The sequence below is a fragment of the Mus caroli genome, unplaced genomic scaffold (assembly GCF_978045245.1).
Source record: "Mus caroli unplaced genomic scaffold, Mus_caroli_1 scaffold_19, whole genome shotgun sequence".
NCBI classification, from domain to species: Eukaryota; Metazoa; Chordata; class Mammalia; order Rodentia; family Muridae; genus Mus; species Mus caroli.
In genome coordinates this window covers 69,077,044-69,096,030 of record NW_028227274.1, presented here as the reverse complement: position 1 = coordinate 69,096,030, position 18,987 = coordinate 69,077,044, and positions in this window count along the sequence as shown.

The following is an 18,987-nucleotide window of genomic DNA, read 5'->3' as shown; positions in this document are numbered from 1 at the left end:
AAATGTTTCTTCTTTAATTTAAGACTGATTTCTCCACATACTACAACATTGGTGTTCTCACCAATAGGGTCTTTGGGTCTTTCCATGTAAGTTATGGTAGGTAACAAAATGGCTGTGGAAAAAGCCTGTTGTTTCAGAGACCTCAGGGACCTTCCTCACCAATAACACTTAGGGATGTGTCCTGTGCCTAAGTGTTTACTAAGATTTTCATTAAATAACCCATTCCTTCTGGGGAAAAAAAAACTTCAAGGAAACTTGCTAGTTAGTGAGCTAATTTTAAGATAAAATCTTTAAAGAAGAGTTTGAGTGTAAATATCAGGCAGTTTCTTCATATTCACTGTGAAGGGGTAGTCATTTCTCCCATTTTACAAATGAAGTTCAGAGGCTAAATTATTCAAGGTTAAGTCACTCATCAGCACTGATTTAAGCCCTTATCTGTCTCTCTCTGTGATGCCCTGAAGGCTATTTGATTTCCATGAGATTTCTCATAAGTCACTAGCTCCGCTACTTGTAAGTATAGACTAATTAGCTCCGCCATCTTAAAGAAGCCACATTAATCAACTCTGCTTCTTCATACTCAACCACAATAAAAGAACAAAAAGCATGTCTACCTGCCCTATTTCCAACACTGATCTCAGAGCACACTGAGAGGCAGATGTAGGAGCCATGAACATATTGCTTAAAAAGAAGGATTCAAGAGTTGACTGCTTGACTACAAACCCCATGTGCATGGTTATTAACTGTACAGTCTCGAGAAGGCTGTTTAATATCTTTGATTTCTTTTGCTTCATCTGTAATATAAGAATAATAAGCATTCTTACCTCCTAGGACAGCTCTGAGGATTAACTGAGATCATTTCTATAAAGTCCTCACAGAGCCGCATAGAACAAAATACTTGCACACGTTCACTATAATTATTAACAGATACATTTCAAAACACCGAAAACTCTTACTTTTTGTAGCTGTATAATTACTGGCTACTGTCAGTTCTAAACAAAGTCAATGACAGACCAGTCTGCACAGGTCAGATCATGGACTGCTAAGGGTAAGTGAGCAGGCTGTAGACGCAACACAGCTTCTGGGACAGACCCCTTTTCGGGCTCCAGACATCCTGGCACCTTCCCCGCCAGGGTAGAGATGTCCACTCAAGAGGGCTCTGATGAACAGAGCACATGAGAGAGCCATCTTGTGTCCCATGTCCCTCAGAGACCAGTCTGTGCAGGTGAGAGAGCAGACAGCAGAGGCAACACATCTTCTGGGACAGGCCCTGTTTCAGGCCTTCATCTTCAGCCAGGAGGCTGCTCTGATCGCCAGATATCTGTGCACCTTCCCTGCAAGAGAAGAGCTTGCCTGCAGAGAGTACTCTGACCACTGAGACTCAGGAGAGAGCTAGACTCCCAGATCTGCTGACAGAGGCTAACAGAATCACAGGAGGAACAAGCTCCAAACAGAGACAACTATAACAACTAACTCCAGAGATTACCAGATATCAAAAGGCAAATGTAAGAATCTTACTAACAGAAACCAAGACCACTCACCATCATTAGAACCCAGCACTCCCACCTCAGCCAGTCCTGGATACCTCAACACACCCAAAAAGCAAGACTCAGATTTAAAATCTTGTCTCATGATACTGGAAGAGGACATCAAGAAGGGCTTTAATAACTCACTTAAAGAAATATAGGAGAACACTGCTATAGAGGTAGAAGTCCTTAAAGAAATACAGGAAAACACAACCAAACAGGTGATGGAATTGAACAAAACCATCCAAGACCTAAAAGGGGAAATAGAAACAATAAAGAAAACTCAAAATGAGTCAATGCTGGAGATAGAAACCCTAGGAAAGAAATCTGGAACCATAGATGTGACCATCAGCAACATAATACAAGAGATGGAAGAGAAAATCTCAGGTACAGAAGATTCCATACAAAACATGGGCACAACAATAAAAGAAAATGCAAAATGCAAAAAGATCCTAGCCCAAAACATCCAGGAAATCCAGAACACAATGAGAAGACCAAACCTACAGATAATAGGAATAGACTTACAGGGCTAGAAAATATTTTCAACAAAATTGTAGAAGAAAATTTCCCAAAACTAAAGAAAGAGATGCCCATGAACATACAAGAGGCCTATAGAACTCCAAATAGACTGGACAAGAAAAGAAATTCCTCCCGACACATAATAATCAAAACAACAAATGCACTAAATAAAGATAGAATATTAAAAGCAGTAAGGGGAAAAGGTCAAGTAACATAAAAAGGCAGGCCTATTAGAATTAAACCAGAATTCTCACCAGAGACTATGAAAACCAGAAGATCCTGGACAGATGTTATGGAGACCCTAAGAGAACACAAATGCCATCCCAGGCTACTATACCCAGCCAAACTCTCAATTACCATAGATGGAGAAACCAAAGTATTCCATGATAAAACAAAATTCACACAATATCTTTCCACAAATCCAGCCCTTCAAAGGATAATAAAGGGAAAACACCAACACAAGGACAGAAACTAAACACTAGAAAAAGCAAGAAAGTAATCCTTCAACAAACCTAAAAGAAGACAGCCACAAGAACAGAATCCCAACTTTAACAACAAAAATAACAGAAAGCAACAATTACTTTTCTTTAATTTCTTTTAACATCAATGGACTCAATTCCCCAATAAAGAGACATAGACTAATAGACTCCCTACACAAAGAGGACCTAACATTTTGTTGCTTACAGGAAACCCACCTCAGGGAAAAGGACAGATACTACCTCTGAGTGAAAGGTTGGAAAACAATTTTACAAGCAAATGTTCCGAAGAAACAAACGGGAGTAGCCATTCTAATATAGAATAAAATTGACTTCCAACCTAAAGTTATCAAAAAAGACAAGGAGGGGAACTTTATACTCATCAAAGGTAAAATCTACCAAGATGAACTCTCAATTCTGAATATCTATGCTCCAAATACAAGGGCAGCCATATTCGTTAAAGAAACTTTAGTAAAGCTCAAAGCACACATTGCACCTCACACAATAATACTGGGAGACTTCAACACCCCACTCTCACCAATGGACAGATCCTGTAAACAGAAACTAAACATGGACACATGGACAAAAACCAAAGTTAGGAAACAAATGAATTTAATAGATATCTACAGAGCATTTTATCCTAAAACAAAAGGATATACCTTCTTCTCAGCGCCATATGCTACCTCCTCAAAATTGACCATATAATTGGTCACAAAACAGGCCTCAACAGATACAAAAATATTGAAATTATCCTATGCAACCTATCTGATCACCAAGGACTAAGGCTGATCTTCAATAACAACATAAATAATAGAAATCCAACATTCACGTGGAAATTGAACAACACTCTACTCAATGAGTCCTTGGTCAAGGAAGAAAGAAAGAAAGAAATTAAAGACTTTTTAGAGTTTAATGAAAATGAAGCCACAACATACCCAAACTTATGAGATACAATGAAGGCAGTCCTAAGAGGAAAACACATAGCCCTGAGTGCCTCCAAAAAGAAACTAGAGAGAGCGTACACTAGCAGCCTGACAACATACCTAAAAGCCCTAGAACTAAAGGAAGCAAATTCACCCAAGAGAAAAAGACGGCAGAAAATAATCAAACTCAGGGCTAAAATCAACCAAGTGGAAACAAAAAGAACTATTCAAACAAAGACAGCAGAAAATAATCAAACTCAGGGCTAAAATCAACCAAGTGGAAACAAAAAGAACTATTCAAACAATCAACCAAACAAGGAGCTGGTTCTTTGATAAAATCAACAAGATAGATAAACTCTTAGCCACACTAACTAGAGGACACAGGGACAGTATCCTAATTAACAAAATCAGAAATGAAAAATGAGACATAACAACAGAACCTGAGAAAATCCAAAACATCATCAGATCCTATTACAAAAGGCTATACTCAACAAAACTAGAAAACCTGGATGAAATGGACAACTTCCTAGACAGACACCAGGTACCAAAGTTAAATCAGGATCAGATTAACGATTTAAATAGTCCCATTTCCCCTAAAGAAATAGAAGCAGTCATCAAAAGTCTCCCAACCAAAAAAAAAAAAAAAAAAGGCCCAGGACCAGATGGGTTTAGTGCAGAGTTCTATCACACCTTCATTCCAACTAAGACCTAATTCCAACTCTTCTCAAACTATTCCACAAAATAGAAACATAAGGTACTCTACCCAATTCATTCTATGAAGCCACAATTACTCTGATACCTAAACCACACAGAGATCCAACAAACAAGAGAACGTCAGACCAATTTCCCTTATGAATATCAATGCAAAAATACTCAATAAAATCCTAAGGAAACCAAATCCAAGAACACATCAAAACAATCATCCATCATGATCAAGTAGGCTTCATCCCAGGGATGCAGGGATGGTTTAATATACGGAAATCCATCAACGTAATCCATTATATAAACAAACTCAAAGACAAAAACCACATGATCATCTTGTTAGATGGTGAGAAAGCATTTGACATAATCCAACACCTCTTCATACCTAAATATAATAAAAGCAATCTACAGCAAACCAGTAGCCAACATCAAACTAAATGGAGAGAAACTTGAAACAATCCCACTAAAATCAGGGACTAGACAAGGCTGCCCACTTTCTCCCTACCTATTCAATAAGTATTTGAAGATCTAGTCAGAGCAATTCAAAAACAAAAGGACATCAAGGGGATACAAATTGGAAAGGAAGAAGTCAAAATATCACTATTTGCAGATGATATGAAAGTATATATAAGTGACCCCAAAAATTCTACTAGAGAACTCCTAAACCTGATAAACAGCACCAGTGCAGTAGCTGGATATAAAATTAACTCAAACAAATCAATGGCCTTTCTCTAAACAAAGGATAAACGGACTAGAATGAAATTAGGAAAACAACACCCTTCACAATAGTCACAAATAATATAAAATACCTCGGTGTGACTCTAACTAAGGAAGTGAAAGATCTGTATGATAAGAACTTCAAGTCTCTGAAGAAAGAAATCGAAGATCTCAGAAGATGGAAAGATCTCCCATGCTCATGTATTGGCAGAATTAATATAGTAAAAGTGGCCTCATCTGTTAAAGTAAGATAGTACAATACTTGTCTTCTAGAATTGTTGTAAGAATCTTAATTTATGGTTGCAGGATTTTCCCTGTCCAGTCACATTATAGCAGTGGGAGGATTGTGATTGGACAGGAGAAGGGAGGCAGAGTGAGGAGTTGAGGAGATAGAGAGAGAACGAGTTCTGAGGAGGAGATGGAGAACCAGAATGGAGGCTGACGTGGTGTTATCAAAAGATTAGAATAATTGTGTTAAAGCTTTATCATTATCATTTAGCTCTGAAATTATTGTATTCAAATCTTGTAAATTGTGTTATTATTGATACATAAATCTGATTGGCTAATTAAGCATCAAAAGTCTTGACTCTACAGGGTAATTAGATGTTGAGATGGCTAACCAAGGGTGTGTAGGGTGTTGCATGAAAGTGAGAAGAACTTGGGGGCCCTGTCCGAGAGATGGCCTGGTGGGAGCCACCTGGCCTAGCAGGGATGGGCAGTTGGTGGCTGAGATACCAAGCGAGTGAGGTCACCTGGCACAGGGGCTAGCTCTAGATATTTCCCACAAGAATTTTGTATTTCCAGAAGATGGCAAACTGTATAAGACATTTAACACTTTAGATTTTAACTACTATTTTTCTGCATAAATAAACTTTTGTTTAATAGGAAGAAGACAAGGACACAACTTTTACAAGCCCCATATATAAGAAAAATGCACTGGCCCCAGTTGTGCAAAACAAACAACACCAAGAAGGTAGCTTTAATATGCACAAACCTAGACTAAATGCCATCATCAAGGTATACTGCATATAGAAAGATAATTCAAAAAGGTAAAGGTGTTTGCTACCAAGCTAGGAACCAGACTTGGTAGCGGATGAGGATTGACTTTTGTAAGCGACCCTGTGTTCCACATGCTCTCTGGGGCACGCATGCATTTATAAACAGGCACATATGCGAAATAAACAAATGTAACAAAAATGTTAAAGCGATACCAGAGAAGTGCCGCATTTTGTGAGCTCCCCCAGCTCCAAACCTTGCCTGCCCACATAACGGAACGACACACACAGGCCCTCTCTGCAGCTGTGCTCTAAGTAAGTTCACCCACAGCATGAACACGCGCGAACCCGCACCGGCTCCCCTCTTCCAGGGGAAGCACAAATCTGACATTTCCCTAGCAGGCTTCAGCTTGCTATTTTCACTCTCTTCAGAACAAAACGGCTTTATTAAAAGTTTTGCAGATGGTGTCAAGGTTCCTAGCAGCAAGACCAGATGGAATTTAGAGTGGGTAAACAACAGCAGAGATGTAAGGTCCTTAAAAGTCAGCCGGATGTTGTCATCAGATCATCCGGTACTCTGAACTCTGAAGGCTTGGCAGTCAGCCAATGGACAGGACGGACCTTCTTAATTCAGAAACATAAGCAACAACGAACCAAGGGGATGGGATTAAGGTTTTAGTAGGAGAAATGAAACAGAAGATTCATTTGCACAAGGAAAAAAATGAGAATGATGGCACTACTTAAAGAAACAACAACCGGAAGGTCAAAGTCACAAAATACTGATAGTTGAAACTGACAAGTGGACGTTGGCAGTGGTTGCCAAAAAATCAACAATAAGTCGCACCTGGACCTAGAATAAAAAGCATCTGGTTCTATTTCTCAAACACATTTATATTCAGATGGAGGAGTCAACTTAGTCATTTCAAATTAAATGTCCCCTGTCTCATGTGGATCCACAAAACAGACTAGAGTGGTACTGATTCCAGCCCAACCTACCCAAAGCCACTTTGCCAAGCAATGGATATTTTCAACTTGTTTGTTTACTTATTCATTTATTTATATACATCCCAAACGCTGACCCCCTCCTCCCACCCCCTGTACTGGCTAGTTTTATGTCAACTTGACACAAGCTGGAGTTATCACAGAGAAAGCTTCAGTTGGGAAATGCCTCCATGAGATCCAGCTGTAAGGCATTTTCTCAACCATCTCTGGGCTGCTAGTCTTGGGTTCTATAAGAGAGCAAGCTGAGCAAGCCAGGAGAAGCAAGCCAGTAAGTAACATCCCTCCATGGCCTCTGCATCAGCTCCTGCTTCCTGACCTGCTTGAGTTCCAGTCCTGACTTCCTTTGGTGATGAACAGCAATGTGGAAAGTGTAAGCTGAATAAACTCTTTCCTCCCCAACTGCTTCTTGGTCATGATGTTTGTGCAGGAATAGAAACCCTGACTAAAACACCCTCCCATCACAGAGTCCTTCCCACATCCCACATCCCCTTCACCTCTGAGAGGGTGCTCCCCTCCCCATTTTCCCTCCCCTGTGCATCAAACCTCTGCTGGGTTAGGCATATCCTCTCCCACTGAGGCAGGACAAAGCAGTCCTCTGTTAGATATGTTCTGGGGTCCTTGGTCCATCCTATGTATGCTTTTTGGCTGATAGCTCAGTCTCTTGAGATCTCCCAGGGGTCCAGGTTAGGTGACACTATTAGTCTTTCTGTGGAGTTCCCATTCCCTTTAGAGCCTTCAATCCTTACCCTAACTATTTCATAAAGGTTCCCAATCTCTGGCCTATGTTTGGCTGTGGGTCTCTGCATCTGTTTCAGTCAGCTGCTGGGTAGAGCCTCTCAGAAAACAGTTATGCTAGGCTCCTGTCTGTAGGCATAACTAAGTATCATTAATAGGGATTAGTGTTTACCCATGGGATGGGTCTCAGGTGGGCCCATTATTAGTTGACCATTCCTTTAGTCTCTGCTCCATCTTTGTCCCTGCATTTCTTTTAGAAAGGACAAATTTTTGGTAGAGAGTTTTATGGGTGGGTTGGTGTCCTTACCCCTCTACTGGGGGTCCTGCCTGGCTACAGGAGGTGGCCTCTTCAGGTTCCTTGTCTCCACTGTTAGGCATCTAGGTTAAAGTCACCTTCATTGATTCCTGGGAGTCTGCCCCTTTCTGTGTCTCTGGAACTTCCTATCGATCCCCCTCCCCAACACCCATCCCTGGCAGCTGAAAATGTCTATTTATTCTCCTGGCCCACTGAGCCTCTCCTGTCTTTTCCCACACATGATTCTTTCCCTCTATCCACCTCCACTCTTCCACCCAGGTCCCTCTCTCCCTCTGTCTCCCATGATTATTGGATTCAAGGATCCTTACTTGGGCCTTCTTTCTTGTTTAACCTCTTATGGTCTATGAGTTGTATCATGGGCATTCTGTACATTACAGCTAATATCCACTTATCAGTGAGAGCATACCACTTTTTGAGTCTGGGTTATGTCACTCAGAATGATATTTTCTAGTTCCATCCATTTGCGTGCATGATTTATGATGTACTTATTTTTAATAACTGAATAGTATTCCGTTGTGTAAATGAGCCATGTTTTCTCCAGTTGAGGGGCTTCTGGGTTGTTTCCAGTTTTGAGCTATTAGGAACAAAGCTGCTATGGACATAGTGGGGTCTTTGTGGGATGATGGGGCATCTTTTGGTTATACACTCAGGAGCAGTGTCACTGGATCTTCAGGTAGAACTCTTTCCAATTTTTTGTGAAAACACCAGATGATTTTAATTAATTCTTTGAGAGTTCCATTCAATATGTTCTTTATTGTACGTACCTTCTGCTAACTCTTTCTAAATCCCTGCCCACCTATCTCCTGCTCTTTTTTATGAAAAAAAAAAAAAACAAAAAAAAAAACAAAAAACAAAAAAACTTCAGGATCAAGTTTTGCCCCCTAAGTATTCCTGGACATATGGTCTCCATTTTAGCTTACTCAACTTACCAAGAGCTATAGTCTTAGATAAAATGGTTTCTCCCTTAACTAACAGCTAAGTACAGCCAGTAGCTCCACACCTAATGGTGAGAATTTATGCAAAGCTCCCATGGCCATGCAAGGATTTGATCTAGCTTGGGCATGCAGTTGGCATTTTTATTAAACTTCTATTTTAACTTGTGAGGCCCATTTAGCCAAGTGTGGTGGTTTTGTTTTCCCTTCTTATTAATATCTGTTTCCACGGGGGTGGGGGGAAGGACAAGGAGCCAAGAGCTGTAATGACTTTGTTTCAAATAATCATCCTCTCAGATTATAAACCTAAGAATTACAGGAGCTTGGTGATCACAATGTTACTGAGTTCTCACAGGTGCCATGTGAAAACACCACATGCTTGGAATGAGCATCTTCTAAATACCCTGCAACACTTGGCCTGCTGATTTGTTGAAAGGTGGGGGTGAGGATATTGAGAAAAAGGGTTCAGGAATGAGATGGTAGGTTGTGGAAAGAAAGCAACAAGGAACATCTTCGGTCCCACCAGTTTTAGTACTAATGCATGCCTCTGGGCTGAGGGAAGAGCAGGCAAGAAAGTGCTTATCACAAAAGCGTGAGGATAGATATGCAAAACAGAGGTAAAACCATATTTGACATCCCAGCACTGAGGAGATAGTGACAGACGAATAGTTGAATCTCTGTCAGGTGACAAGGTTCAGGTCAGCAAGACACTGTCTCAAAAACAAACAGAGAGCACCTGAGGAATGATAGCTAAGGTTGTTCTCGAGATGCACACATACAAGGTACACATAAGTAATACACCTACACACACAAACCCTCATTTACATATCAAGATACCCACCTTACCGTGAGAGAAGTGATCACTGCAGGCAGGCATGGGTTGGACTGTCACTCCTCAATCCTTCCCATACGTACTTCTTCACTCAGTGAAATCTAATGTAAAATTAAAAAGTAAGACTTTAGCCAAGTATCCCTGGACTCAATCTCCTGTTGCAGTGGAGACATTATTTCATTCCATAGTATGTTCCATTCCAAAGAATTGCAACTCTACCGCCAGGATGCACTTAATTCTTGGACAAGGATCCAAGCATTAAGGAATAAGAGACCAGCACTGATTGCCCACTAAAACACTATAGTCCCACCAGCCAATGGCAAAGAGAGCACTCTTTGTATGCTTCTACATACAGCAGAACATGTGTTGATCCCAAGCTTCCCTTGTCCAAGTCTCTATACAGCTAGTCCTGTTCCCATCTAATAGCCACTGTTCCAGGCAGAGAATAGATACAGAACAAGGGCAGGATGAGAAAGAGGCAGGTCAAATCCATGACACAAAGAAGTGTGTAGTGAAAATTTTGCTTTCTTTAAAAACATAGAAATGTTATAGTAATATATTTTTGTTTTATTCCCAGGTGTGGAATACAGGGCTGCTTCAGATTGTCTACAGCGGCTGACGATGATTTCCCTCAAGCTCTCAAAGGAGTGTGATTTTTGTCAGCTGCAGATAGTTTCTGCAAGTGTATATTTGGAACTCCGGGGCCTCATAAGTAGGTATAAAAATCTAGAGCCCCCAAGAGGGGCTGCAGCCACTACTACTCCTGTTGCTGCTGCTGGCTACTGCTGCTGTTGTTGCTGGTTGCTGATTACTGATTGTTGGTTGCTGGTTGGAGATATCCTGAGGATGAAGAGCAAAACTGCCCCCAATGAACTCGACACCCCTATTGATGCCGCTAATCAGCAGCCCGTCTAGCCGTCTTTCTTACCTACCTAGTGTTGGGGGTTGGAAGGAATAAGAGTGGAGAAGGATGGCAGAAATAAGAACCCATAATGTAGCCAAAAAAGTTTAGCTATGCAAGTGACAAAGTATCATGGAAGAACCTATCCAGGGTAGTAAAGACACAGTAGAATTCATGTTTGCTGAGAAGTTAAGACTGAACCTCTAGTACACACTGTGTTTTCCCATTGGACTTCATTTAAATTCAATGATGAAGTTTTCAGGGTATTTGTTGTGGTACCGTCTGAGCACTAAATTCCTAGTGTAGGGCATATCTAAGCACAAGCTACATATAACTTAATGGTTATACATCTATGGAGTGAGGCCTTTCTGCTGGGGTCCCTTTCAAGGGGGATTCAGTAGCAACACGATGTCAGGTAGAATGCCCAAACTGAGGCCTCTGAGATAGGAAAGAAGATACCAAGCTACAGTCAGAAATCCCACAGAAAGAGAAAATGGTCTTAAGAATGCTCAAGAAGCAAAGACTGCCCTCTGGGAGAGCCCCCATGTACACACTTTTACCCAATTCCCTGAGGCCATCAACAAAAGTCCAGAGAACTGGGAGGAAGCCACAGACAGCAAACAGATGGGATAAACTCAACACTTCCAGTATGAACGTTCTCACTTAGTGAAACAATAATTGCAAGTGCCACGTTGAAGACACCTGGTTCTTGAACTGCAGCTGTCAGTTAAACTTTCCACTGCTGTGATAAAATAGCTGAGAAAACACCTGAAGTGGGGAGAGCTCAAGTCTGGTTCACGATTTCTGAGATTTTGTTCCTTTGTCCGTTGTTTGGTTATTCTTGAGGTCATGGTTAGAAAATATGTCATTTTCAGGAGATTAAAGAGCAAGGTAAAGAACTTTACAGGAGACAGGAAATGAAGAGACAGACAGGAAGGAAGTACAGCAACCAAAGACATGTCCCTGATAACACTGCCTCCTGCTCTCTCACACCACTTCCCGATGCGATGCAATTATGAATCAATGGATGAATGGTCCCAGTGAAGATCTAGGAGTGTTAGATCCTTTCAGTGATCAGATTCACCAGCTGAGGACCAAACCTAAGTGTTTGTCCTTACACAATTATGGTATGAAGGAAGATGGTCCCTTTCCTTATTAAGCCCTGAACCCAGTTCAAAAAGCACAACATAGGAGAACTGTACAAATGGAGTCTGTTCTCCCAGTAGACAGCCAAAGCAGTTTTGGACACAAGTCTGGTCTTTGCTGGGTTTAGAGGAAAATGGAGAAGGAAATAGGGAATCCCTGAAATGGGGATGGGATGGGGATAATAGAAACAGCAGAAACGCTTTTAAAGACCAAGGTGAGATGATTTTAACCCCCACCATGGATGAAAACTTTAAAACTCTACTTAAATGGTCATTGAGGAAGCCAGCTTCCCTCCATGTAGGAAAGCAAAGTTCAACAAAACTCGGTATCAGGAAGCAAAGTCCCTGAGACTCTCCTCAGTGACTGCTCCAACAAAACAAGGCCCTGCTCTGACTTCTGAGAGTTTGAAAGTCACTTCTCTCCATACAAATTGCATTTCCTCAATTTAGACTCTCGGACACACACCCATCCTGTGACTTCCCAGACAAAAATAGATGACCTGTGTCTCCCAAAATAAAAATGCTTAGGCAATTTGCAAATGAGTCCCTGTTGCCAGTATTTGCAACAACTTCAGAAGTTCCCTAATTATTTGGTTAAATTAATTCTAAGGCAAGCTGTGCCCTCTCCACAATGTGATTTAATTGGATATTCTCATATTAGGCTCAGTGAAACAAATGTAGATTACCAGTAAACTGATGTTCAGCTAGATTAGCTCCTGGACCTGTAAGTATCTGTCTAAATGACATCAAGGTTATGCCTTGGCAAGAGCACACCACATAATGACTGTTTGGCCGATCTGTTCAGGGAAATCAACTGTGAATCAGCTTAATCACTGATCATGTTGGTTGTTGTGATAAATTGACTGCAGAAAGAATAGCTCTTATCATGCAAACAGAGTGGGAGGTCATGCCCTTAATTTTGGGTGTGGGGGAAAGTATAAAATTTGGAGTCTGATGAACATCTCTGGACCTTCTCAAAACCATTTCATGTTGGAACGGCAAGCAGAAAGCCAGCCTTTAGGATGTTCACTACCAAAGCAAGGAAATCACAGGCCACTGACCAAATTCTGCCTAGGTAGTGGTCCTGTCAAAATAAATGTTAAGTGGGACTCCCTTGCTCCTACTTATTTCACATTGCCTAGGGCTACTTAAAGGATTTTACTGAAAAAAAAAATATCTGAAGCAGAAATGCTCTGACACTCTGCAGAGGAAGTTAACACCCCTGCCTGCAATAGCTACTTCTGAAACTCTCATTCTAAACTTCATCTTCATTATACAATAAAGAACTGTTAATCATAATCAAAGAAGATTTGCTTTCAAGTAGTGAAAACAGCCATCATTACATTGTAATCTCATTAGGGCTGTCCATGGGTCTGTTGTTGTAGCTTCTGCTAAGCGCCTGTTTACTGAGCCTCCATTTCCAAATCAAGAGCTTACACTAGACATCTCAAAAGCTTCCTTTTGGCTTTGATATATTAAAGAGCTTGTGGATTATGAAAGAGATTGTTTTCATTGTTAAAAGTGAATCTTTTATTGGTTATCTAATACAAACTAGCCATCCCTGAAATGATATACAGCAATAAATAAATAAAAAATATGTAATCTTGTTGCATCTAAATATCTATGCATCCATTATATACATATACATACATGTATGCATATATGTAAAAAACAACAAAGTAAAAGTGACTATCAATTTAAGAGCTGGGGAGGCATGGGAGAAATGAAAGGGAGGAAAGAGAAGGGAAAAATAATGTTATTATTATTTTAATTTAAAATGCTTTAAACCCATAATCAGCCACCAAATCCAAACACTATTGCAGATGCCAGCAAGATTTTGCTGAAGGGACCTTAATATAGCTGTCTCTTGTGAGGCTATGCCAGTGCCTGACAAATACAGAAGTGGATGCTCACAGTCATCTATAAGATGGAACACAGGACCCCCAATGGAGGAGCTAGAGAAAATACCCAAGGAGCTGAAGGGGTCTGCAACCCTATAGGTGGAACAACATTATGAACTAACCAGTATCCCAGAGCTCATGTCTCTAGCTGCATATGTATCAAAAGATGGCCTAGTCGGCCATCACTGGGAAGAGAGGCCCCTTGGTCTTGCAAACTTTATATGCCCCAGTACAGGGGAACGCCAGGGCCAAGAAGTGGGAGTGGGTGGGTAGCGGAGCTGGGGGGGGGGAGGGAATTTTCGGGATAGCATTTGAAATGTATATAAAGAAAATATCTAATAAAAAAATCTCAAAAAAAGAGATAATTTTTAAAAAGTGCTTTAAATTTTAAAATATGCACATGCACATGCACACGCACACACACACACACACACACACACACAAACACCATTTTAAATTCTCAAAAGTCATAGAAATTTCTTCAGAAGCCTCCCTCTTTTTTTCTCTTTTCTTTTTTTTTGTGGGGGGGGGTCAGGTATTTCTTTTTTAGTTTTTTTTATTATTATTTTATATATTTACATTCCAGCCATTACCTCCCTCCCAGTCCCCCCTCCACAGTTTCTCATCCCATTTCTCCTCTCCCTTGTTTCCGAGAGGATACTCCCCCCAACCAGGCCTCCCCCTTCCCTGGGGCCTTAAGTCTCTTCAGGATTGGGCACCTGATCTCCCACTGAGGCCAGACCAGACAGTCCTCTGTTATACATGTGCAGGGTTTCTCCGACCAGCCCGTATATGATGCCTAGTTGGTGGCTCAGTCTCTGAGAGCTCTCTGGGGTCTGGGTTAGTTGAAAATGCTGGCCTTTCTATAGGGTCACCCTCCCCTTCAGCTTCTTCAATCCTTCCCCAAATTCAATCATAGAGGTCCCAGACTTCAGTCCAATAGTTGGGTGTATCTGCGTCTGTCTCAGTCGGGGGCTGGTAGGGCCTCTCAGAGGACAGTCATGCTAGGCGTCTATCTATAAACACATCGTAAATTCAGTAATAGATTCAAGCCTTGGTGCCCTCCCCCACTCCACCCCTACCACCAGAGAAAGATCCCAAGGTGGACCTGTCATTGGACTGTTTTTCCTTCAGTCTCTTCTCCATTTTTGTCCCTGTAGTTCTATTAGATAGGAACAATTCTGGGTCGGAAATTTTGACTCTGGTTTGGTAACCCCATCCCTCCACTTGAGACCCTATCTATCTACAGGAGGTCAACTCTTAAGAGTTCCCTCTCCCCATTGTTGGGCATTTTGGGTAAGCCACCCCCATTGAGTTCTGAGAGTCTCTCATCTCCCTGGTCTCTGGTACTTTCTAGAGGGTTCCCCCACCTCCTACCCCCGTATCCCTGTCCCACTGAGGCTGCTTATTTCCATTCATTCTCCTGGTCCTCTGGGCTTCTTTCCTGCCCCCACTCCATACCTGATCCTGTTCCCCTTTTCCCTTCCCCCTCTCCTCTCCCATCCAAGTCCCTCCCTACCCCTGCCTCCTATGATTATTTACTTCAGTACTTTTTCTTAATATTTTCCTTTTCATTAATGTATTTTGTTATGTTTTGAGAATTTCATATGGTGTCTCTCAATCATATTCATTCCCAACTCCTCCCATCAACTCCATATTCACTCCACAATTCCTCTCACATAAACACCACACACACACACACACACACACGCACGCAGACACATTTGTATCTATTTTCTTGGTTTTTTTCGATTTGGGTTTTATTTTGGGATCTTTTTTGGCTTTTGGTTTTTTGTTTGTTTTGGGGAGTTGTTTTCTTGGTTTTTTGTTTGTTTGTTTGTTGCTTTTGTTTTTTAAGAAGACATGCTCTTGCAGGGGATGCCCTTGTGTTCTGGCTCTTATAATCTTTTTACCTCCTGTTCTGCAATGTTCCCTGAGCCTAGGGTATAGGGATTACGTTACAAACATATTAACTGGGGCTGGACACTCTACGGTCAGTTGCTCTCCGCAGTTGACCTGGTGAGGCTTTGCATGATGTATGATGTATGATGTATGGTGTGGCTTTGTGTGATGTATGATGTATGGTGTGGCTTTGTGTGATGTATGATGTATGATGTGGCTTTGTATGATGTATGATGTATGATGTATGGTGTGGCTTTGCGTGATGGTGTCCATCTCCTGCAAAAAGAAGCTTCATGGCTGGGAGCCACACTTGCCTATGGATATAAGGATAGGTATTTAGAATACAGCTCAAAATTATGATGGTTTCTGAAAAATAGCAATATTAGGTTTCTATCTAAGATCTACGGCCTCACCAGCCATGGATAATAGGCTAAGATTACAGTGCCAGGCACAAATTCCCTTCTACTGAGTAAGCATTAAGCACAACTAAGTGGTTTTTGACTACCCCCAAGACACAAAGGCCACTATTACACCTTCCAGAATTGCTTCCCGTGAAAGTCATTGTTGTATTTCATTGGCTTTAGAACAGGAGACTTAAGGCCTATCATTAAGGTATCCACTGCACTGTGTATGCGAAAATATCCAAAAAAGTATGTAACAACGCAGGATGAGAAGTAAGAAATAGGAAACAGACACGACAGCTGCTTAAAACTGTCATGCTGTCCCTGTCTCCTTTCAAGATTCTCCTGTTTCCGGACTGAGCACAGGGACTCCAATGGAGGAGTTACAGGAAGGACTGAAGAATATGAAGGGGCCTTATCTGGCATCAATGTAAGGGGAGGCCCTTGGCCCTGTGAAGGCTTGAGGCCCCAGTGTAGAGGAATGCTAGGGTGGTGAGGTGGGAATGGGTAGGTGGGTGGGAGAGTACCCACATAGAACCAGGGTAAGGGGAGATGGAATAGGGGGGTTGCAGAGGGGAAACTTGGAAAGGGGATAACATTTGAAATGTAAATAAATAAAATATCCAATTAAAAAATAGTTTTAAAAAAGGAAGAAAAGAAAAAAAAAGATTCTCCTGTTTAGTATCAGCCTGTTCTTTCCATGAAGTGTACTTTCAGGAAACGAAATCATCAGCCATCCACAGGGTGAACCAACATTCTAAGCCTTGGTAGGTAGGTATCGATCTAGGCTGTGTCACAGATTACACGTAATGAGATTTTGAAGATACAAGTGATGGTGGAACAAGAAGGACGAACCACAAAGAAAACAAAAGTCTCTTCCCTTCATAATGAGTAACGTGAACTAGAGTCATGCCTGGAACTCCTACTGCCATCTTGTCACCAGCCTTGGATAAAGTCATCACAAGGAAAGACCAGAGAACCAAACCTGGCTCAGAGAGGACATTAGATGCTTATCTCACTTCTGGGGATTTTTTTTCCTTTAGAGGAAATACATGCTCCCTGTTCAGGCTCATTTTATTTATCAATATTAGATATTGACAAAATGCAATTAATACTCCAGCAGAATAAAACCAATCTCCTAAATGCAGATTGATGGTATTAACAATGATTATAATGGTGGCAAAAAATTAATCCCTAAGATCATAGTAACTAACTTCTCTTCCAGGCTAACACAAGGAGCTGGAGAATGCTGAGTGACTGACTTGAACGTTTGATCAGAAACCATTTGAGTGGCTCAGTGGGTAAAGTGCTTGCTAAGGAAGCTGAGGATCTGATTACAGAGCCCAGGAAGGAGGAGCCTGGGGCCTCACAGGCTAACCAGGATTACAGGCTAATTGATCAGTAAACTCAGGTTTATGTGGAGACTCTGCCTCAAAACTAAGATGGAGAGGGATTAGATAAGACATCAGACCATCAGACTGACCATTGATCTCTGGCCTACACACTTACACACACACACATATACACACACACACACACACACACACACACTACATGCTCACACATACAAACAGACCAAACACACACATATACATACTACATGTATACATACAAACATGTATATAAATATTCTCTCTTTCATACACACACACACACACACACACTGTAAGTGTTCTTATGTTGTGCTGTGATCTCAGTTTGTCCCTGCAGAGTTCATATGTAAACACCTCATCATGAAGTGATGTTTTAGAAGCTGGGATCTCCAGGAGGCCTCAGAAGATCCCCTCTTTATTGGATAGGCATCTCACGAATAGAATAAATCCTTTAAAGCAAACTCCAGAGAGAGAAAATGGAGAGACAAAGAGGCTAGAAAGGCTACTGTCAAAACAAGCACAAAATAACCAATATTGGCCAACATGCAGTGAGTCTGGGACTCATGCACACCACCAGCGTGAGTGTGAAATACGTCAGCCATTCTGTAAAACAAGATGGCTCCTCAGGACTGGAGGAATGGCTCATTGGTTAAGAAGAGGACTTGTTGTTCTTGCAGAGGATCCAAGTTAGACTCCCAGCACCCACATAGTAGCTCACACCCCCCTCTTCTGACTTCTGTGGTCACCAGGTATGCATATGGTACACATACACATGCTGACAAAATGTTTATTTGTGTAAATAAAATCTTTAAAAAGGGATGGCTTCAAAAAAAAAACCTAAATATCTTCTAAGGCCACAGTGGCAAAAAAAATTTCCAAGCCCAAAGTCAGCCCAGAAAACTTAGTGAGCTTCCATCTCATAAATAGACAGATAAGTTTATGACTTAGTGTTATAGTACTAAGTATAACATAATGCTATAGCCCTACTATATCAATGTCCTGACTTTAATCCCCAGTTCCACATAAAAAATGTTAAACATAGATGATCCAAAAATTATGTTTCAGGGAATATACCCAATGGAAGATAAGCAGAGACTCGCACACGTGTTGCATATCCATGTATGTTTCGGGACTACGCACAATACCCAAAAGGCAGAAGCAGATCACGTATTCATCAATAGGTGAATAAGTCGATAAAATTGTGTATCTATACATGTGCACATACAGTGGCATGTGTTCAGTCTTTAAAAGTAAGGGTATTTGAACATATGTCTGTGATCATGACAGCTTAATCCAACGTTGAGTGATTTTTGCTTAGGACCTACAAAGTGTTTGGGCAAAGTTCTAGAAATGTGGGTTAGAATAGTGATTGCTAACAACTAGGGTAGGAGACAATGGGTAACTTGTTGGTTACCAGGTACAGGGTTTCCATTTGGGAAGATGGAGATATGCTGATCAACAGAGTATGGTCCCTGATCCATAAGTTATTAAGACAGTGAGCTATAGAAGTGCTTTCCTATAATTAAACACAAAATGTAACATATTGTCAGGATTCCTTCTGTTACAAATGTCTATGAAATTACCATATCTATTCCTGCCTTGTGGAAAACTAGCAGGTTGGCATCTTAGCACACATCCATCAGTTACACACAAAACACACTGTATCAGAGACAGTGAAATATGAAGAATCCA